At 42.7% G+C, this 23,093-nt stretch overlaps 1 protein-coding gene across 1 annotated transcript in view; it reads right to left on the bottom strand.

Moving 5' to 3' along the window:
* EXD1 (exonuclease 3'-5' domain containing 1) overlaps positions 1–23,093 on the bottom strand; it is a 559,324-nt gene that overhangs the window by 78,371 nt on the left and 457,860 nt on the right. The window lies entirely within an intron of this gene.

The following is a 23,093-nucleotide window of genomic DNA, read 5'->3' as shown; positions in this document are numbered from 1 at the left end:
CCCTCCTGGTTGGCTGAGACACAGCAGCGGAAGCCAATGGGGCCCACTGCTATCAAAGTCAGTTAGCCAATGAGGAAAGAAAGGGGCGGGGCTGAGCCTCCGTGTCTAAAAGGACACACAGGGCAGTGGCTCGGCTCAGGTGCCCCCATAGCAAGCTGCTTGCTGTGGGAGCACTTGGCAGGAGGGAGGAGCCAGGAGCGCCGGCGAAAGACCAGAGAAGAGGAGGATCTGTGAAAAACCAGTGCACAGAGCAGGTAAGTATGACATGTTTGTTAATTTTAAACAAAAAACCCCCAAAAAAACAAGACTTTAATATCACTTTTATGCCGCAAACACACGATCGGAAATTCCGCCAGCAGAAGTCCGATGTGAGCTTTTGGTCGGAAATTCCAACCATGTGTGCGCCATCGGACTTTTGCTGGCGGAATTTCCACCAGCAAAAGATTGAGAGCAGGTTCTCTATTTTTCCATAGGAAAAAGTTCCTATCGGAAATTCCGTTCGTCTGTATGCAATTCTGACGCGCAAAAAACCACGCATGCTCAGAATCAAGTACGAGATGGAAGCGCTCGGTCTGGTAAAACTAGTGTTCGTGATGGAGATAGCACATCCGTCACGCAGTAAATTTTTAGAGCGCATTCTTTTGTTATTTATAATGCTAGAAGAATGAAGTTGTTTTGCTGCTGATATTCACACAAAGTTCTGACAAACGTATTTCTTTATTATTTCTTGTGATCTCCTTAATAATATTTTTAGTTTTTAAAGCCAGATCTCCATAATAATGTTTAGAATTATTTTTTATAGTGATTTTTTTTTTATTTAAATCAAGATCTCCTTTTTTTGATTATTTTAAAATTATTTTCTAGTGATCTCCATCATATTTTTTTGTGTCAAGTTACCACAACAACATTATCTTGTAATTTTTTTTTTACCTCAAGGAGGTTGGTGTCCCTTGTTAATTTGACATTGTATTTTTAAAATGTACCTGCTTACTCACAAACTGTCCTTTTTTAATAAAAACACATAGGCAAGTATTTGATGAACACAAAATTACCATTTATTCTGGGTCATAACAAAAGAAAGAGGGAAGGCAACGCTGGAGAAACTGCAGAAATTTGCGAAGCCTTTGGACCCCAGGGTACACATCGACTATTTGAAAAATAGTCCATTCCACCCGCGTCGCCCGCCCCTGATGTTCTTTCTAGAATATTCCCCGCCCCTTCTCTTTCGGCGCAGCGGGAGAGGACATGGCGGAGACACAGCAGGTGCGTAATTCCAGTAATGATGAGGAAAGCCCGGAGCCAGAAACGCCCCGATCCCGGAGGAGATATAAGGCCTCAAATATGTCCTTTGTAGGGATGGCGCACATCTTGAAGAGGGCCGACTATGACGGGAAGTATGGACCATACACCAACTCTAATGTGTGAAAGGCCAAGATCATGTCTAAAGTTGTGAGAAGTCTGCACAGGAATTTTGAGGCACGACGATCGAAGGAGCAATTGAGGAAACACTGGTCAGACCTGAAATTGAAGGAGCATGAAAAGTACCGAAGGATCAAGAAATTGCTTCTAAAAAAGTATGCAAAAATGCTTCATCTGTGACAAACACAAATGGGAGTCCTTCCACGTTCTCTTCAGCAGGTGGCAATCCCAAGCCACCACTCTGGAGACATCAGTAGAACTCGATCTGGGCAAACTCCACCATCCGGCCATTCTCCCTCATGTCCACATATAAAAACTCATATGTCGCCGACACCACTGCCATCAACACGATACTATGAAACCCCTTATAGTTAAAATAGTATGACCCCAAATGGGGGTGGTGGGACGATGTGGACATGTTTCCCATCGATTGCCCCTCCGCAGTTGGGAAAGTCCCACCACTCGGCAAACTGGGAGGCCACAGTCTGCCATTCCTGTGGCGTTGAAGGAAACTGTGGAGTCAAACCAAATAAAATTACTACTTTTGCACATAACATTGCAAGCAGATTAGACACAAGCATTCTTGGCCAACATCAGTATAACATTTAATTTAAGGAGTATTTAAAGACAAAAAGATAAGGTCCACTTATCAGATTCCTCACCCCCCCTAATGGCCCATTGTAAAAATTTTAAGGGGGGTTCTAGAGGAGTTTGGGACCCCAAAAAAAGATTATGGCACTCTGCCTGAATTTAAGGACAACAATAACATTTGTACACATTTTAGGGGCTGTTTAGGGTAAAGCACTACTATGGAGCTGACAAAATGACATTGATAAGTGACTAGGCTAGGTTTGTATGGGCCCAGGATAGTATGCTGGGGAGGTTAGTGAAGGCAAATATGCATGAAGGACGAAAAAGGAGCATTAAAAGCTTACAGTATGCATGAGGACAAAGGGGACATTCACAGCATTTTACAATCATGGTAATTAGGGAATGATGAAAGAAATACAATACATTAGCAAACATTAAATACATAGAATGTGATGTTAAAGGAGAAAACTTACCTTAATATAGTCCTTCTGCAGGACCTGTATAATGGCAGAACAGGTCTCTGGAATAATGATCCCCTCACTTGATCACTTGAGGTCCTGCAGACTTCTCTCTGTCGCCAAGTACCGCAACATGGCGACGAGCCTCTGCTCGGGAGTGATGGCTTGCCACATGCAGGTGTCCTGCTTCGTAATATAAGGGAACAGCAAAGCCAACAGACGGTGAAAAACAGGGTCAGTCATCCGGAGAAAATTCCTGAAAACATCAGGATTATTCTCCTGGATCTCCCGCAACAAAGACATATGACAGCATTGGTCACGCTGGAGCAACCAATTCTTCGTCCATGAACTCCTCCCCACCCTGTTCATGGACTGGGCTTGGGTCAAAGCAAGGACCCCAACACCAAGCCCCCGCACAGCACGAACTCCACGACGAGTACGTAACCACAGCATGGCTTCAAAACGGTCGGCTGGTCAGAACGAACTAACAGAAAGCACTGAAAAACAAAAAGGCTTGAGAAGAGCGAGCTGAAAATCAGAAAGGAGCGGACAAGAACGCACTGAAAAACAAATACGTACTATAATAATACGCACTGAAACCCAGATGCGAACTGACTACACGCACTGAAGAACAGATACAAACCCACAAGCACAAACTGAAGAGCAGTAACGATCTGAAAAGCACAAGGCTGAAAAGCACAAGGCTGAAAAGCGTGAATCGTCTCTCACCAAACTTCTACTTAAAAGAGATAAGCAGAAGGAGCCCAAAAGGGTGGCGCGCTTCCTATGGAACTTCCCTTTTCTAGTGCAGTCGTACTTTTTGTATGTCACCGCGTTCTTGACGGTCGAAAGTTCAGAGAATTTTTGTGTGTATGCAAACCAAGCTTGAGCGGAATTCTGTCGGAAAAACCATCCAAGATTTTTCCGACGAAAATTCCACGACATTAGTGCTCAATTAGTCAATGGAATTTTGCTGGCCTGCATTTGGCGTGTGCCAAACATAGTCAAACTGGATAAAACAGCACCTGTCAACATGAGCCAAAAATGTATATAACACGGTAGTGTTTTCGAAATTATTACTTTTTTTTTTAAAGCTTGACACCAAATTTTTTTTCACTGTCTCCCAGGTGCACGAATCCCTGTTGGGGAGTGACCATCTCCTCCCCCTGGGCCTCCGGAACTCCCGCAGGTTTGGGGCAGAGGTCTTGGATCTTCTGTTCGGTTGCCTGCGCTTCAGCTGGATAAGTTTGTTGTAACTCCACAGATGCTGCTGGAAGAAAATCCCATGTCCCTGTCAGTGTTGTGGGAGAAAAGCCGACTACTTCTTCTCTCAAGAAGGCCGAAGCCACTGTAGGTGCTAGGCAGAGGCCAGTGGCACTCTGGCCTGTTGCCAGCAATTTAGCTGGGAGTAGAAGCTTCACTACATCCGATTGTCGCTGGGGACAGGGGCCGACTGTCCCGTCTCCCTGGAACTCTGTAGACGTTGCCGATGCTGGGCAGAGGTTGGTAGCACTCTGCCCTGTGGCCAGCACTTCTGCTGGGAACTCCACATCATCCACTCCGGCTAACTGTTGGGGAATGACCGTCGCCTTCTCACCACAGGCCCCTGGCACTGCTGCAGGTGTGGGACAGAGGTCTTGGACTCTCTGTCCTGTGGCCAGCGCTTCAGCTGGGGAAGTCTCTGGTAACTCCACAGATGCGGCTGTTGGTGCTGGGCAGAGCTCAGTGAAGTTTGGTCCTAATACCAGCTCTTCTGCTGGAGGCTCACCAGGTTGTTGTTCTTCAGCAGAATAGCCTATCAAGTCCCCAGTCTCTATAACTGGTGTCTGGGGATAGCGATGCACCATCTTCTGTCCGTAGAACAAAGAAGAGGTTACTGGTGTTGGGCAGAGCTAATTAATGTCTGGCCTTGATGCCAGCTCCCCTACTGGGTTGGTGGCATCATTCTGGGGTGCCATCTGCTGTTGGAAAGTGACCATCTCCTTCTCACCCTGGGCCTCTGGAACCGCCACAGGTGGGGCGCAGAGGTCTTGGACCCTCTGTCCAGTTGTCAGCGCTTCAGCTTTGGAGATGGCAATCTCCTGAGTTTCCACTGCCTATTCTCTGGCATGCTGCTGAACGTGTTCTAGCAGTTTTCTGTATGCCCTTTCCAGATACTGTTTCTTCCTTAGCAAATAGTCCAGGTCAGGTTTAAGCTCTGAGACCCCTGCAAGACAGAGCATAGCCTCTCTGTATTCTCGCAGGTCTTCAAGGGTAGGTACCCCTTCATCGCCAAACACAAAACAATCTGAAAGGCTCTCCCACAGAAAGCCAGGGCCACCAAAGTCATATCCCTCCGGAGAGAATTCTGCTGTCCCCTCTAAATATTCCTCCTCTGCGTGCCATTGCAGAGCCCAATACCAATTGACCGGCTATATCTCCTGCTGGACCAGCCTGTCCAACTCAGTCACCCATTGCTCCTGGGGCCGCTCTCCCAGGAATTGCATCCGTAACACCCATTGTTCACTGGCCTGTTGCTCTGGGGTTGGAAAGCACTTGCCCGGTTGCATACCAGCAACCTGGAGGGCTCTAATCCAGAGTCCTACCTGAATCTGCTGCCTGACCTCCAGGTATTCATCCGCAGACACAGACCTGGTGTATGCTGAAAGGACGATCCGCAGCAGCCCCGGAAACTCTGATGCCAGATCCATATCTCCACTGGGGTGACTGAAGTCTGCTATTCTGATATTGTATCCAGGTGGAGGTTTGGACGTGTTCACAGCCAGGAAGCACGATCCCGCTGCTGCCAACCAGTTGTGACGAACCCCTGTCCTCAACAGGTCTATGTACGCCAAAAATGCTTCCTTTGACCAGAACCAGCCCACCTAGTCAACAGCCGTAACTCAGTGTAGGGTGAACAACATCAAACTCCTTTATTCAAGCACATGTTACAACAGATATACAACTCAGAGACACTCCCCCCACCCTTGGATTCAGGGCGGGGTAAACTTTCCAATCACAAAAGACACACAGGTCAAGTGTATTCAAATTTCTCATCAGTGAACAGTCTTATCAGCAGGGAGAGCTGTTGGAGGAATTCACCCCCACCAATCTCACAGCTAATTTACATACACATCCCATAATATCCAAGGCAGACAGACACAATAGAACATTTGAGTACAAACCCACCCCAAACGATCACAGCAAAGAGTCCACAACAGCATGAGACAACACGCAATATATACATTCCAGTGTGGCTGTACAGTGTGTGTAATAGCAAAGATCATAGTGGGGTTCTCAGTCACCCTGGGCCCCTAATGGACACAGTGTGATTTACACATAAGAGGGGCCAGGGGAGCTGGACATGGAGTCTCCAGAGCTCTCCAAGGTAAGCTGAGTTCCACAACCAGGTAGCAGCCTTACAAAGTTAAGCAACATATGCCTAACAGTGGGATGCCCAGGAAACCATTACTAATCTGGTGGAGTACAGACGCAAGGGTACTGGGGCACAATATCTTAATATATAGGCACCTGCAATGAACTAAAATGGAGAAAAATGGGATTCCTGCCAAAATTCATATATTAGTAGTACTCACCAATTAGATATCAGGGGGTGTGATCAATAAGAACACTGTCAAAAAATAAAAATAAAAAATAAAGAGATCTATACACACTCTAAAGTGTTAACTACAAAATAATTTATTGCTTAAAGGAGCAAAATACAAAAGTGCACAGCAAGCCAAAAATCCCACTTATCCCCTGTATATAGAACAAAAAGGGATTTATATACAAAATCCCTAATGTTCTATACTTCCCTACATCAAATAGGAACAGATAAACTAGTGGGAACATATAGCTACCACTAGGGAGAAAAAATGGGTAAATGCAGCAGTCCACAGGCCCCTCCCCTAGATAAAAAGCACCCCCTATAATACCTGTAAAAATCCCCCAAGCCACCTATATACGAATGATCAGCATATGATTCCTAAGAGGACCAGTGTGTTTTTGTGAAACACAGATAATAGTCACACTGTTCCAAGATGGAATGATGCACAATCCACACTATTCTGATGCACCCATATTACTTATTGGTATCACCGGTCAGTCAGTCAATGGGGCTATATAAAAACAAGTTTATTTGTCACAATGAAAGTTATCCAAAGGATGGTAGGGGGACTTCCTCGCTGACAGGTGTATTAATTCCCCAATATAAATTAGTTCCTGTTATTCTCGTCCTGATGTTTAAAGTGCGATAGTGGAGACAGAGGTATATATCCACATACCAGAAAGATAGTGTAAGTCCCTAGACACTGCAACTCCAGGTGATGCTGTCTCAAAGCCACAGATATATTCACAGGTATATTCAATGTAACCACATGTTAGGTTTTCCCGCAACGTGCAGGTAAATTCCCAAAGACAATTGGTATAATGTTACGATTTATTCAATCTGTATTGGTTACTCACGGATCCAGCTGGTAACGCAGAGATCTCCACTAATCTTGTGTGGAGATCGAACTGTCAGTGTATGTGCAATACATACAATTCCTCAGCAAATGGTTCCTCATCTGTGACTTTTCTGTAAGTTTCCAGTTTGTGCAATGTTTCCATGCTGTCAAAGCAAACTGATGGTAGTCCAACGAACACTTTGATCAATGTCCAGGGAGACTGGTATACAGGATAAATCTCGAGTGAGACATTCAGATTAGTTGTTTTCGATATATACCACATGTGCTAGAGTTCTTCATAAATTTGGACCAAAATTTATACTGCTACATATCTTTGGTAAAAATAACCTAAATTCGTGGATATATTTTAGTCTGTGTGAAAGTTATAGAGTCTACAAGCTATGGTGCCAATCACTGAAAATTGATCACATCTGATCACACCTGATGTACTGATCTCATTTCTTGAGACCCTAAGAAGCCAGGAAAGTACAAATAGCCACAAAATGACCCCTTTTTGGAAAGTAGACATTCCAAGGTATTTAGTAAGAGGCATGGTGAGTTTTTTGAAGTTGTTATTTTTTCCCACAATTCTTTGCAAAATGAAGATTTTTTTTATTGTTTTCATTGTCATAACAGGTTATTTCTCTCACATGGCATGTACATTACACAAATGACACCCCAAAATATATTCTGTTACTCCTCCTGAGTATTGCGATACCACATGTGTGAGACTTTTACACAGCCTGGCAACATACAGAGGCGCAACATTGAAGTAGCACATTCAGGCGTTCTAGGAGCATAAATTACACATCTAATCTCTCAACCACCTATTACACTTTTGAAGGCCCTGGAGTGCCAGGACAATAGAAACGCCCACAAAGTGACCCCATTTTGGAAAGCAAACACCCCAACGTACAATCTATGAGGCATAATGAGTCTTTTTTACAGAAGTTTTTGGAAAATGTGGAAAAAAAATGAAAACACTTTTTTTTACACAAAGTTGTCCATTTCTAAGATATTTCCATCACATAGCATGTACATAGCAAAAATGACACCCCAAAATATATTCTGCTCCTCCTGAGTATGGAGATACCACATGTGTGAGACTTTTACACAGCCTGGCCACATACAGAGGCCAAAAATTGAAGTAGCACATTCAGGCGTTCTAGGAGCATAAATTACACATTTAATTTACTTACAATCTATCACATTTTTGAAGGCCTTTCATATTTCTAACACATAGCATGAACATACCAAGAATTACAACCTAAAATACATTCTGCTGAGCAAAGGGTAAACAAAAGATTACCTGTGGTTTTAGTAGTGCAGTTGTCTACAGGAGGAGAGCCCTGATCCAGGCAGCAGGCAAGAATATTATCCATAGTCAGTACAGGCAGGGATACTGTCCTTATACAGTCCAGGGTCAGTGCAAGTAGAGACATTGCCAGCAGTGCCAAAATATTGGCCCTGGTATTAAGCAGGAACATGCTCCAAGTAGCAGGCCAGCAAAGAATTGGGACAGGGGTAGAGGCTTCTCCCACCCATATCTCTTTGAAGCCTCCGAGTCTCCAGACCCTAAATCTGGGAATGAGAAAACTAAAAAATGAGTTTTCTTCATCCAGAAAAACATTTCTGGAGCCCCTCACATATGTGAGACCCCTGTGTTCCCACTAGCATAGCAGGGTAAATGATCAGTCCAGGAGGCAGGCAAAAAACGTGGTCAAACAGTCCAGGGTCAGTTCCAGAGCAGGCAGAGGTAGGTACAATTTAGCGTTAGGCATAAGCTTGGTTGTATAACAGGCCAGGGTCAGTTCCGGAAAAGGCAGAAGCTTAGTCGTATAACAGGCCAGGGTCAGTTCCGGAGAAGGCAGAGGTATGTCTGGTTCAGTGCAATGGCATAAGGGGTGTGAAGGAAAATGACAGGAAATGAGAATTACGTTTACCATACTTCCCTAATAACGTAGAGAAGTATGGTAATGGCGGAAACATTCACCTATACAGAGGCCTGGTTGGGAAGGACATTGGGGACAATAATACGTGGTGTCTCTTCTAATTCCTCCTCTGGTGCACACCCGGCATCTCTTCTGACGTCTGTGGCCTGTTTCACGGGGGGGGGGGGGGGGGGGGGGGGATTTTGTCAAGAAAGTGGCGTTTGTGGAGTCTGCTCACGGAATCAGAGCGAATATTTTCTGGTGGGCTTTCAAGGTACAAAAGGGCAGAGATTACTTGTTCCTGGTATTGCAGATAGGATACGGGGGTCTCAGTAGATTTTTTTCTAAATAACATAAGTGTTATACATGGCCAAACTGAAAAAATAAATGGACGCTTTTTTTTATACCAATGACGAGATTTTCTTGTGGGAAGGTAGGGTTCAATCATCTGATCATTGAAGTCCACTCCCCCCATAAACAAATTATAATCATAGATACAAGCTGGTTTCTTCTAGAGACTTCCACGTAGGTGTCATTATGAATCGTCATCAGCATGTGGACCTTTCGTCTGTCCCTCCACTTGACAGCCAATAGCTCCTAGTTCCGCAAAGACGCCGTCTCCCCTTGTCGTAGCCTTTCATTTTGCGGGAAACACTTTCTATTGGTTCTTACGGTACCACATGCTGGGGTGTCCCTCCGGTGAAGATTGCGGAAGAGGGGCAAACTTGTATAAAAATTATCCACATAAAGGTGGTACCCCTTTCCAAGGAGTGGATAAACAAGCTCCCAGACAACTTTGCTGCTGGCTCCAATATATTCTGGACATTCAGGGGGATGCAGTTGGGAGACCTTCCCTTCATACACCCGGAAGGCGTAAATGTACCCCGTGGCTCTGTACATTTTAACCCCATATCGGGCCCTTTTGCTGGGGATACACTGTTTAATGCCAAGCCTGCCTGAGAATTTTACAAGAGACTCATCCACGGAAATATTCTGTTCGGGGGTATATAACTGGGGAAATTTTTCAGAGAAATAATTTAGGAGTGGCCCAATTTTGAATAATTTGTGAAATGCTGGGTCATTTCGGGGAGGGCACTGGGTGTTGTCATTGTAGCGGAGGAAGCGCAAAATCATAAGGAATCTTGATCTTGGCATAATCGATGAGAGGAGTGGCATGTGGTGGATGGGGTTAGTTGACCGATATGAGTAAATTTCGTTTTTTTTTTGTGAGTCCGATTGTAAAAGTTAGGCCTAGGAAAATTTTGAATTCCTCTATGGTAAGCTCTCTCCACTCAAAGGGACGGGCATAACTAGAGCCAGGGTTGCTTACTATGTACCTTCTTTTCACGGGCACACGTTCCTCTTCCGATTCTGTATCAGACCCACCGCTTATCGTGGGTTCATATGCTGAATCAGAATCGGACTGAGACTCAGAGTGCTCCCGGCCGTAAATAATTTTTTTGCCATACTGGTGGCTGGTGAGGTTGATGTGGCGCAGATGAGCACTGATGGGCACAGGTGGCTCTGATGTGGTGCAGGTGGCACTGATGGACACAGGTGGCACTGATGTGGCTCTGGTTGCACTGGTGTGGCTCTGGTGGCACAGAGGTGGCACTGGTGGGCTCAAGCAGCACTGGTGGGCTCAGGCGGCACTGGTGCAGATGAGCACAAGTGGCACTGATGGGCACAGGTGGCACTGGTGTGCACTGTATCACTGGTGTGGCTCAGGTGGTACAGATGTCACAGATGACACTGTTGTGGCACTGATATAAGTAGAAAAACTTACAGATTGGCACCGTAAAGCTCTCCTCTCCTGCTGCATCGGTGTGAGGAGAGGAGAGCAATGAACTCCTGATGACCCTGCTTTCCCTGCTTTGTTGACACTTGTGACTTGCGATCACGTGGTAAAGGGCCGCTGTCATTGGCTCTTTACCACGATCCATGTTGCGCCAGATCCCGTGAACCTGGCGAACACGGATGTTCCCGTGTGTGTACCCCGGGGGGCGCGCAGGAGCAGTTTTCCGGGATCACGTCATAGTACGTCCTCCCACAGTTATCCAACCGCCCTGCAGCCGTTATTCGGCTATGGGCAGGTTGGTAACTGGTTAATTTGAGGGTATTTACATCCAAATCAGGTGAACGGTGTAGGAATTACAACAGTTTCTATACTTTTTACCAAAAGTATTGGGACAGATTAACAATCATCCATCAAACTTTCACTTTTTAATACTTGGTTGCAAATGCTTTGCAGTCAATTACAGCCTGAAGTCTGGAACGCATAGACATCACCAGACGCTGGGTTACATCCCTGGTGATGCTCTGCCAGGCCTCTACTGCAAGTGTCTTCAGTTTCTACTTGTTCTTGGGTCATTTTCCCTTCAGTTTTGTCTTCAGCAAGTGAAATGCATGCTCAATCGGATTCAGGTCAGGTGATTGACTTGGCCATTGCATAACATTTCACTTCTTTCCCTTAAAAAACTTTGGTTACTTTCTCAGTATGCTTCGGGTCATTGTCCATCTGCACTGTGAAGCGCCGTCCAATGAGTTCTGAAGCATTTTGCTGAATATGAGCAGATAATATTGCCTGAAACACTTCAGAATTCATCCTGCTGCTTTTGTCAGCAGTCACATCATCAATAAATACAAGAGAACCAGTTCTATTGGCAGCCATACATGCCCACGCCATGACACTACCACCACCATGCTTCACTGATGAGGTGGTATGCTTTGGATCATGAGCAGTTCTTTTCCTTCTCCATACTCTTCTCTTCCCATCACTCTTTTACAAGTTGATCTTGGTCTCATCTGTCCATAGGATGTTGTTTCAGAACTGTGAAGGCTTTTTTAAATGTTTGACAAACTCTAATCTGGCCTTCCTGTTTTTGAGGCTCACCAATGGTTTACATCTTGTGGTGAACCCTCTGTATTCACTCTGGAGAAGTCTTCTCTTGATTGTTGACTGACACACATACACCTACCTCCTGGAGAGTGTTCTTGATCTGGCCAACTGTTGAAGGGTGTTTTCTTCACCAGGGAAAGAATTCTTCGGTCATCCACCACAGTTGTTTTCCGTGGTCTTTCAGGTCTTTTGGTGTTGCTGAGCTCACCGATGCGTTCTTTCTTTTTAAGGATGTTCCAAACAGTTGATTTGGCAACACGTAATGTTTTTGCTATCTCTCTGATGGGTTTGTTTTGTTTTTTCAGCCTAATGATGGTTTGCTTCACTGATAGTGACAGCTCTTTGGATCTCATATTGAGAGGTGAAAGCAGCAGATTCCAAATGCAAATAGCACACTTGAAATGAACTCTGGACCTTTTATCTGCTCCTTGTAAATAGGATAATGAGGGAATAACACACACCTGGCCATGGAACAGCTGAGCAGCCAATTGTCCCATTACTTTTGGTCCCTTAACCACTTGACGACCGCCTCACGCTGACATACGTAGAATGGCACGGGCAGGCAAAATCACGTACCTGGTACGTGATTGCCTTCCCGCGGGTGGGGGGGTCGGACAACCCCCGGTGCCAGAGGCGGTTGACCCTAGTTCGCAGGTGATGAGAGGTGAGGGGGAGGCCATCCATTGTTGGCCACCCCCTCCCGATCGCTCCCGGCGAATGAAAATGCTTCCTCTCCCTCTGTAATGTAAACAGAGGGAGAGGAAGTGATGTCATCCCTCCTCGAGCCGGTCTTTTTCGTTCCGGCGCCGAGGAGAGAAGACATCAAGTGCACAACACTACACGTACAGTAGAACACGCCAGGCACACTTTTCACCCCCCTTCACCCCCCTGTCACACTGACACCAATAGCAGTTTATTTTTTTTTTGTATTGGTGTCAGTTTGTGACAGTTATAAGTGTTAGGGCAGTTAGGTTAGCCCCCTTTAGGTCTGGGGTACGCCCCTTTAGGTCCAGGGTACCCCCCTAACCCCCCCTAATAAAGGTTAACCCCTTGATCACCCCCCATCGCCAGTATCGCTAAGCGATCGTTTTTCTGATCGCTGTATTAGTGACACAGCTGACGCTAGTTAGGGAGGTAAGTATATAGGTTCGCTGTCAGTGTTTTATAGCGATAGGGACCCCCATATACTACCTACTAAAGGTTTTAACCCCCTGATTGCCCCCTAGTTAACCCTTTCACCAGCGATCACCGTATAAGTGTTACGGGTGACGCTGGTTAGTTTGTTTGTTTTTTATAGTTTATTATAGTTTTAGGGCACCCGCCGTTTATTACCTTATAAAGGTTTAAGCCCATAATTGCCCGGCGGTGATATAAGTTACGTTTTTAGGATCAGATAAGGTCTGCGTCACCCCAGGCAGCGTCAGGTTAGCGCCAGTACCGCTAACACCCACGCACGCAGCATACACCTCCCTTAGTGCTATAGTATCTGAACGAATCAATATCTGATCCGATCAGATCTATACTAGCGTCCCCAGCAGTTTATGGTTCCCAAAAACGCAGTGTTAGCGGGATCAGCCCAGATACCTGCTAGCACCTGCGTTTTGGCCCTCGGCCCAGCCCACCCAAGTGCAGTATCGATCGATAACTGTCACTTACAAAACACTAAGCACACATAACGGCAGTGTTCGCAGAGTCAGGCCTGATCCCTGCGATCGCTAACAGTTTTTTGGTAGCGTTTTGAATCAGTCGCTAACAGTCAGGAGCTTTTTTGCCTGTGAGTCTCACTAGTGTACACCTAAATTTAGAGCCCAAAATGGCAAATCGAAGGTACACTAGTGAAGAGGCCTACACGTTTCTGAGCATGACAGATAGTGAAGAGGAAGTCACTTATCTGTCAGATTCAGGCTCAGAATACGATCCTGTAGAAGACAGCGGCTTCATGACAGATAGCTCTGACGACGGAGTTGTGGTCCCTGCTAAGGTCAGGCGTACCAGACCCCAAACTTCTTCTTCTGTCCTTGAAGTGCAAGAACCGCAGGGCTCTCGTATGGAGCAGAGAAGTACTAGCACCGCTATTCAAGCACCAGCGGCCTAGTACACCCTGGTCGTATATCCAGCACTGCAGTATCACATGGTGACGTGGCAAGTCCCATAAGTGCAGTTCAAGCTGGTGAGGTGGCAAGCACTAGTAGTGTCCCGCTGCCACCAAGAAGACAAAGACAGGCCCATCGTGCCCATAGTGCCCTTTCTGCTGCATTCGCCAATCTGAATTGGGAACCCACCACTTCTGCAGCACCCGTACTTCTCCCATTCACTGGCCAATCCGGAATTCAGGTGGAAACAGTTGATTTTACGCCACTGGATTTTTATTCGCTGTTTTTCACCGAAGATCTCTATAGATCTATTGTGGACCAAAGCAATTTGTACGCTGGTCAACACATCTCCACTATTCCCCAGTCCTCCCTTGCCAGAGATTGGGAACCAATTACGGTTTCCGAATTTAAGCTCTTTCTGGGCCTTTCCCTCAACATGGGCATAAATAAAAAGAGTGAGTTGCGGTCATATTGGTCCACTGACCCAATTTACCATATGCCCGTGTTCTCTGCCTCCATGACCAGGGCACGATACGAGCAGATTTTGCGGTTCATGCACTTCAACAACAATGAACTCTGTCCCTGGATACGATCGGCTCTGCAAAATTCGGCCCCTCGTAAACCACTTCAAACAACGTTTTGCAGACTTGTTTACTCCCCATCAAGTTGTCTGCGTTGATGAGTCCCTGATTAAATTTTCTGGCCGCTTGTCATTCAAACAGTACCTTCCCAGCAAGCGTGCCAGATACGGGGTCAAGATGTATAAGCTCTGTGAGAGGGCCACAGGCTATACATGTAGTTTTATGGTTTACGAGGGCAAAGATAGTCATGTAGAGCCGACAAACTGCCCTGACTACATAGGAAGCGCTGGCAAGATAGTGTGGGACTTGGTGTCACCCTTATTCGGAAAGGGGTACCACTTGTACGTGGACAATTACTACAAGAGCATGCCACTTTTTAGCCACCTGTTTGATCATCAGATTGGAGCATGTGGCACCGTGCGACCTAATTGCCGGGGCTTTCCCCAGCGGCTTGTAGATTCCCATCTTAGGCTGGGGGAGAGAGCCTGCTTGAAGTGTAATAACTTGCTCGCTATGAGGTGGAGGGACAATAATAATGTTTTCGTTCTTGCCTCCCTTCATGCAGGCACGACGGTCCAAATTCCTACGGCGACTGGTGTTGTGGAGAAACCCCTCTGTGTCCACAAATATAACCTTAATATGGGAGGGGTGGACCTCAACGACCAGTTGTTGGCGCCGTACCTAGTTGCCCGTAAGGCCAGACGCTGGTACAAAAAAATGTCTGTTTATTTATTTCAATTGGCTTTGCTGAATGCTTATGTGCTATACAGAGCTTCAGGACGGACTGGATCCTTCCTTAAATTCCAGGAAGAGATCGTCAGAGCCCTTCTGTTTCCAGACGGTGCTCCACCTCACCATCCCCAACCAAATGCAGTAAGCCGGCTGCATGAGAGGCATTTTCAATATGTCCTCCCAATTCCCCCTACCCAACGAGCCCCCCAAAAAAGATGTCGTGTCTGCAGCAAGCGCGGATTTAGGCGTGACACCCGGTATTATTGTCCCTTCTGTCCTGACAATCCTGGTCTTTGCATTGGTGAATATTTTGAACGCTACCATACACTAGTTGAGTATTAGCGTAGGGTACAGCACTGCACAGACTAGGACACACTTTCACAGGGTCTCCCAAGATGCCATCGCATTTTGAGAGACCCAAACCTGGTACCAGTTAAAAAAGTTAAAGTTACAAAAAAAGTGTAAAAAAAAAAAAAAAAAAAAAAAGTAAAAAAAAAGAAAAAACACAAAAAAAATATAAAATAAAAAAACAAAAATAGTTGTCGTTTTATTGTTCTCTCTCTATTCTCTCTCTATTGTTCTGCATTCTATACTGCAATGTTTTATTGTTATGTTTTTATTATGTTTGCTTTATAGGTATGCAATTTTTTTATACTTTGTTTTTTTATTGTTAACCACTTTTTTGTTTTCAGGTACGCCATTCAGCTGCAGAGCGGATTTATTTATCTTGACAGCAACAGCGTTTGCTCCCACGATACATAAAGCCGTGACTCCAGCGCTGTCGGAGGTGATTTCACCACCACAGTTACATACTTCAGCATATATGCCGAAGCGTGGGGGCAGCAGTGGGTGGAGGAGCGATTTGCTCCTGCCTTTTGCGGGAGGATGCCCCCATGCTTCGGCATATAAAAACGGTGTATGTATGCCCATCATTAGAAGTGGGTGGATGAAGGGAGGTATTCTAATGGTGGGCATACCCACCGATCAATATCTTTTTTTCGTTCAGCCCACAGGCTGCATGAAAAAAAAGTTTACAATACAGTCCCTGACAAAAGTCTTGTCGCTTCTCTATTTTGTAGAAACTCCTGCTATTAACCTGACTTTTAATTAAGTGTTCTTGCATAGCAAGATCACTTACTGTTATCTCACATATACATTATTAAGTGTTCTTGCATAGCAAGACCACTTACTGTTATCTCACATATATATTATTCTTATTATTATAGCCAAATTTACCACCCTAACTCCTCCCACAGTTTTTACACTACATAGACAAGTAATATACCGAAACGTGCGGATTGTTCCCGAATGGTGTGCTATTACTTTGTGGAACGTTTCGCCGAATGGTTCACGAAATATCGTCGTTTTTGCGGCGAAATTGGTCCCATAGGAATGAATGGGGAAACTAGAGTGGGAGATGACAAAAGCTGGAAAATCAGAACATGATTTCTAAACTGCCGCCACTCCCTCATTTTCAAGCCCACCTACACAAATCTTATATCAAAACGTTCAGCTATCCCTGCTGCCACTAAACATGTCCACGGCTAAGCCATAGTCCTGATAGTTTTCACAATATGACCATTTGTTTGCAACTCACGCCGTCCATTGACATTCATTGAAACTACACTCTAGCCCCCTCCAAATTTGAAGGGCAATTTCTAAACTGCGACTGTGCCTTCATTTTTAATATTTCAGAGACATACTATACATCAAAATCTAGGTCTGGGTCTTGTGATTCTCACAATATAAAGATCTTTGCTGTAGGATGTATAGTTTTTAAAATACGGCCATTTGTTTAGAGGTCATTTCAGGAAATTTTAGCCATTAATCAGAGTGTACTGTTAGTGTTTGTTTTGTTGCCATGGTTACCAAAGCTTCTGTTATACACAGGGGGGAAGGTGGCTGGAGCATCTCAGCTGATTACAGAGCCCGGGGGAGGGGACAGACACACCATGTACTGATTTATAATAGAGGAATATGATGGGGCAGTTTTGATGGGGTAATTCTGATGGGGCAGTTTTGATGAAGCAGTATTTGGGAAGCATAAACAGGGCATGAGCGTTGCTAGGAAACAGTGGTTGTAAACACAAGATGCTGAGACACCCCAAATGCATGTGACTTCATCTGCTAGACTTGATAATGCTTGTAGACTCCTCCCACAGTTTTCACACTACAGAGACAAATAATATACCGAAACGAGCGGATTGTTCCCGATTGGTGTGTTATTACTTTGTGGAATGTTTTGCCGAATGGTCCACGAAATGACGTTTTTGCGGCGAAATTGGTCCCATAGGAATGAATGGCGAAATGTTCAAAACTAGAGTGGGAAGTGACAAAAGCTGACAACCCCATGATCAGCCAAAACATTATGACCGCCCCATGATCAGCCAAAACATTATGACCGCCCCATGTAAAAAAAAAAATATTTTTGAAAAAAAAAAATAATTTTTGAAAAAAGTAAAAAAATAATTTTTGAAAAAAAAAAATCATTTTTGAAAAAAAAAAAAATATTTTTGAAAAAAAAAATATTTTTGAAAAAAAAAAATATTTTTGAAAAAAAAATTACTTTTAAAAAAAAAAATTATTTTTGAAAAAAAAAATATATTTGAAAAAAAAAAATTATTTTTGAAAAAAAAAAATTATTTTTGAAAAAAAAATTACTTTAAAAAAAATAATAATTTCGAAAAAAAAATTATTTTTGAAAAAAAAAAATTACCTTTGAAAAAAAAAATTACTTTTGAAAAAAATGTTCAGCTCTTTCAGCGAATGATGGAACTTTTTTACTACTATTTATACTTTTTAAAATATTAAGCTTTTTAACACTTTTCACAGTTACTCAAGCCACTCGACCCCACCCAGTTACTCCGCCCACTCCAGTTGTAGAGGCAAGAACACTTTCACAATTTCCCCAGAAATTGTACCTTTTCTAGTTAAGTGTTCTTGCATAGCAAGACCACTTACTGTTATCTCACATATATATTATTCTTATTATTATAGCCAAATTTACCACCCTAACTCCTCCCACAGTTTTTACACTACATAGACAAGTAATATACCGAAACGTGCGGATTGTTCCCGAATGGTGTGCTATTACTTTGTGGAACGTTTCGCCGAATGGTCCACGAAATATCGTCGTTTTTGCGGCGAAATTGGTCCCATAGGAATGAATGGGGAAACTAGAGTGGGAGGTGACAAAAACTGAAAAATCAGAACATGATTTCTAAACTGCCGCCACTCCCTCATTTTCAAGCCCACCTACACAAATCTTATATCAAAACGTTCAGCTATCCCTGCTGCCACTAAACATGTCCACGGCTAAGCCATAGTCCTGATAGTTTTCACAATATGACCATTTGTTTGCAACTCACACCGTCCATTGACATTCATTGAAACTACACTCTAGCCCCCTCCAAATTTGAAGGGCAATTTCTAAACTGCGACTGTGCCTTCATTTTTAATATTTCAGAGACATACTATACATCAAAATCTAGGTCTGGGTCTTGTGATTCTCACAATATAAAGATCTTCGCTGTAGGATGTATAGTTTTTAAAATACGGCCATTTGTTTAGAGGTCATTTCAGGAAATTTTAGCCATTAATCAGAGTGTACTGTTAGTGTTTGTTTTGTTGCCATGGTTACCAAAGCTTCTGTTATACACAGGGGGGGAAGGTGGCTGGAGCATCTCAGCTGATTACAGAGCCCGGGGGAGGGGACAGACACACCATGTACTGATTTATAATAGAGGAATATGATGGGGCAGTTTTGATGGGGTAATTCTGATGGGGCAGTTTTGATGAGGTAATTCTGATGGGGCAGTTTTGATGAAGTAGTATTTGGGAAGCATAAACAGGGCATGAGCGTTGCTAGGAAACAGTGGTTGTAAACACAAGATGCTGAGACACTCCAAATGCATGTGACTTCATCTGCTAGACTTGATAATGCTTGTAGACTCCTCCCACAGTTTTCACACTACAGAGACAAATAATATACCGAAACGAGCGGATTGTTCCCGATTGGTGTGTTATTACTTTGTGGAATGTTTTGCCGAATGGTCCACGAAATGACGTTTTTGCGGCGAAATTGGTCCCATAGGAATGAATGGCGAAATGTTCAAAACTACAGTGGGAAGTGACAAAAGCTGACAACCCCATGATCAGCCAAAACATTATGACCACCCCATGATCAGCCAAAACATTATGACCGCCCCATGTAAAAAAAAAAATATTTTTGAAAAAAAAAAAAAATTTTTTGAAAAAAGTAAAAAAATAATTTTTGAAAAAAAAAATCATTTTTGAAAAAAAAAAAAAAAATATTTTTGAAAAAAAAAAATTTTTGAAAAAAAAAAAATATTTTTGAAAAAAAAATTTCTTTTAAAAAAAAAATTATTTTTGAAAAAAAAATATATTTGAAAAAAAAAAATATTTTTGAAAAAAAAATTACTTTAAAAAAAAAAATTTTTGAAAAAAAAAAATATTTTTGAAAAAAAAATTTCTTTTAAAAAAAAAATTATTTTTGAAAAAAAAATATATTTGAAATAAAAAAATTCATTTTTGAAAAAAAAAATTACCTTTGAAAAAAAAAATTACTTTTGAAAAAAAAAATAATTTTTGAAGAAAAAAATTACTTTTGAAAAAAATGTTCAGCTCTTTCAGCGAATGATGGAACTTTTTTACTACTATTTATACTTTTTAAAATATTGAGCTTTTTAACACTTTTCACAGTTACTCAAGCCACTCCACTCCACCCAGTTACTCCGCCCACTCCAGTTGTAGAGGCAAGAACACTTTCACAATTTCCCCAGAAATTGTACCTTTTCTAGTTATTATTATAGCCAAATTTACCACCCTAACTCCTCCCACAGTTTTTACACTACATAGACAAGTAATATACCGAAACGTGCGGATTGTTCCCGAATGGTGTGCTATTATTTTGTGGAACGTTTCGCTGAATGGTTCACAAAATATCGTCATTTTTGCGGCGAAATTGGTCCCATAGGAATGAATGGGGAAACTAGAGTGGGAGGTGACAAAAGCTGAAAAATCAGAACATGATTTCTAAACTGCTGCCACTCCCTCATTTTCAAGCCCACCTGCACAAATCTTATATGAAAACGTTCAGCTATCCCTGCTGCCACTAAACATGTCCACGGCTAAGCCATAGTCCTGATAGTTTTCATAATATGACCATTTGTTTGCAACTCACGCCGTCCATTGACATTCATTGAAACTACACTCTAGACCCCTTCAAATTTGAAGGGCAACTTCTAAACTGCGACCGTGCCTTCAATTTTAATATTTCAGAGACATACTATGTATCAAAATCTAGGTCTGGGTCTTGTGATTCTCACAATATAAAGATCTTCGCTGTAGGATTTATAGTTTTTAAAATACGGCCATTTGTTTAGAGGTCATTTCAGGAAATTTTAGCCATTAATCAGAGTGTACTGTTAGTGTTTGTTTTGTTGCCATGGTTACCAAAGCTTCTGTTATAAACAGGGGGGAGGTGGCTGGAGCATCTCAGCTCTGATTACAGAGCCCGGGGGAGGGGACAGACACACCATGTACTGATTTATACTAGAGGAATATGATGGGGCAGTTTTGATGGGGTAATTCTGATGGGGCAGTTTTGATGAAGTAGTATTTGGGAAGCATAAACAGGGCATGAGCGTTGCTAGGAAACAGTGGTTGTAAACACAAGATGCTGAGACACCCCAAATGCATGTGACTTCATCTGCTAGACTGGATAATGCTTGTAGACTCCTCCCACAGTTTTTACACTACAGAGACAAGTAATATACCGAACCGAGCGGATTGTTCCCGATTGGTGTGTTATTACTTTGTGGAATATTTCGCCGAATGGTCCACGAAATATCGTAGTTTTTTGCGGCAATATTGGTCCCACAGGAATGAATTGCGAAATGTTCAATGTCATTTAATTGGTGTCCTATTACCTTGTGGAACTTTGTGAAAAGCTGAAAAATACCAGTGTGAATCCGGCCTCAATTAATTGGTGTGCTATTACTTTGTGGAACGTTTCGCCGAATGGTTCACGAAATATCGTCGTTTTTGCGGTGAAATTGGTCCCATAGGAATGAATGGTGAAATGTTCAAAACTAGAGCGAGAGGTGACAAAAGCTGACAACCCCATGATCAGCTGAAACATTATGACCGCCCCATGAAAAAAAAAAAAATATTTTTGAAAAAAAAAAAAATATTTTTAAAAAAAAAAAATATTTTTAAAAAAAAAAAATTATTTTTGAAAAAAAAAATATATATTTTTGAAAAAAAATTACTTTAAAAAAAAAATAATTTCGAAAAAAAAATTATTTTTGAGAAAAAATTACTTTTAAGAAAAAATCATTTTTGAAAAAAAAAAATCATTTTTGAAGAAAAAAAAATCACTTTTTGAAAAAAAAAATTTTCTTTTGAAAAAAATGTTCAGCTCTTTCAGCTAATGATGGAACTTTTTTACTACTATTTATACTTTTTAAAATATTAAGCTTTTTAACACTTTTCACAGTTACTCAAGCCACTCCACCCCACCCAGTTACTCCGCCCACTCCAGTTGTAGAGGCAAGAACACTTTCACAATTTCCCCAGAAATTGTACCTTTTCTAGTTATTATTATTATTATAGCCAAATTTACCACCCTAACTCCTCCCACAGTTTTTACACTACATAGACAAGTAATATACCGAAACGTGCGGATTGTTCCCGAATGGTGTGCTATTATTTTGTGGAACGTTTCGCTGAATGGTTCACAAAATATCGTCATTTTTGCGGCGAAATTGGTCCCATAGGAATGAATGGGGAAACTAGAGTGGGAGGTGACAAAAGCTGAAAAATCAGAACATGATTTCTAAACTGCTGCCACTCCCTCATTTTCAAGCCCACCTGCACAAATCTTATATGAAAACGTTCAGCTATCCCTGCTGCCACTAAACATGTCCACGGCTAAGCCATAGTCCTGATAGTTTTCATAATATGACCATTTGTTTGCAACTCACGCCGTCCATTGACATTCATTGAAACTACACTCTAGACCCCTTCAAATTTGAAGGGCAACTTCTAAACTGCGACCGTGCCTTCAATTTTAATATTTCAGAGACATACTATGTATCAAAATCTAGGTCTGGGTCTTGTGATTCTCACAATATAAAGATCTTCGCTGTAGGATTTATAGTTTTTAAAATACGGCCATTTGTTTAGAGGTCATTTCAGGAAATTTTAGCCATTAATCAGAGTGTACTGTTAGTGTTTGTTTTGTTGCCATGGTTACCAAAGCTTCTGTTATAAACAGGGGGGAGGTGGCTGGAGCATCTCAGCTCTGATTACAGAGCCCGGGGGAGGGGACAGACACACCATGTACTGATTTATACTAGAGGAATATGATGGGGCAGTTTTGATGGGGTAATTCTGATGGGGCAGTTTTGATGAAGTAGTATTTGGGAAGCATAAACAGGGCATGAGCGTTGCTAGGAAACAGTGGTTGTAAACACAAGATGCTGAGACACCCCAAATGCATGTGACTTCATCTGCTAGACTGGATAATGCTTGTAGACTCCTCCCACAGTTTTTACACTACAGAGACAAGTAATATACCGAACCGAGCGGATTGTTCCCGATTGGTGTGTTATTACTTTGTGGAATATTTCGCCGAATGGTCCACGAAATATCGTAGTTTTTTGCGGCAATATTGGTCCCACAGGAATGAATTGCGAAATGTTCAATGTCATTTAATTGGTGTCCTATTACCTTGTGGAACTTTGTGAAAAGCTGAAAAATACCAGTGTGAATCCGGCCACTCCCACTCCAGTTGTAGAGGCAAGAACACTTTCACAATTTCCCCAGAAATTGTAGCTTTTCTAGTTATTAAGTGTTCTTGCATAGCAAGACCACTTACTGTTATCTCACATATATATTATTTCTTATTATTATAGCCAAATTTACCACCCTAACTCCTCC

The sequence above is a fragment of the Aquarana catesbeiana genome, linkage group LG13, assembly GCF_042186555.1.
Source record: "Aquarana catesbeiana isolate 2022-GZ linkage group LG13, ASM4218655v1, whole genome shotgun sequence".
In the NCBI taxonomy this organism is placed as follows: Eukaryota; Metazoa; Chordata; class Amphibia; order Anura; family Ranidae; genus Aquarana; species Aquarana catesbeiana.
This window is presented reverse-complemented; position numbering and strand designations above follow the sequence as displayed.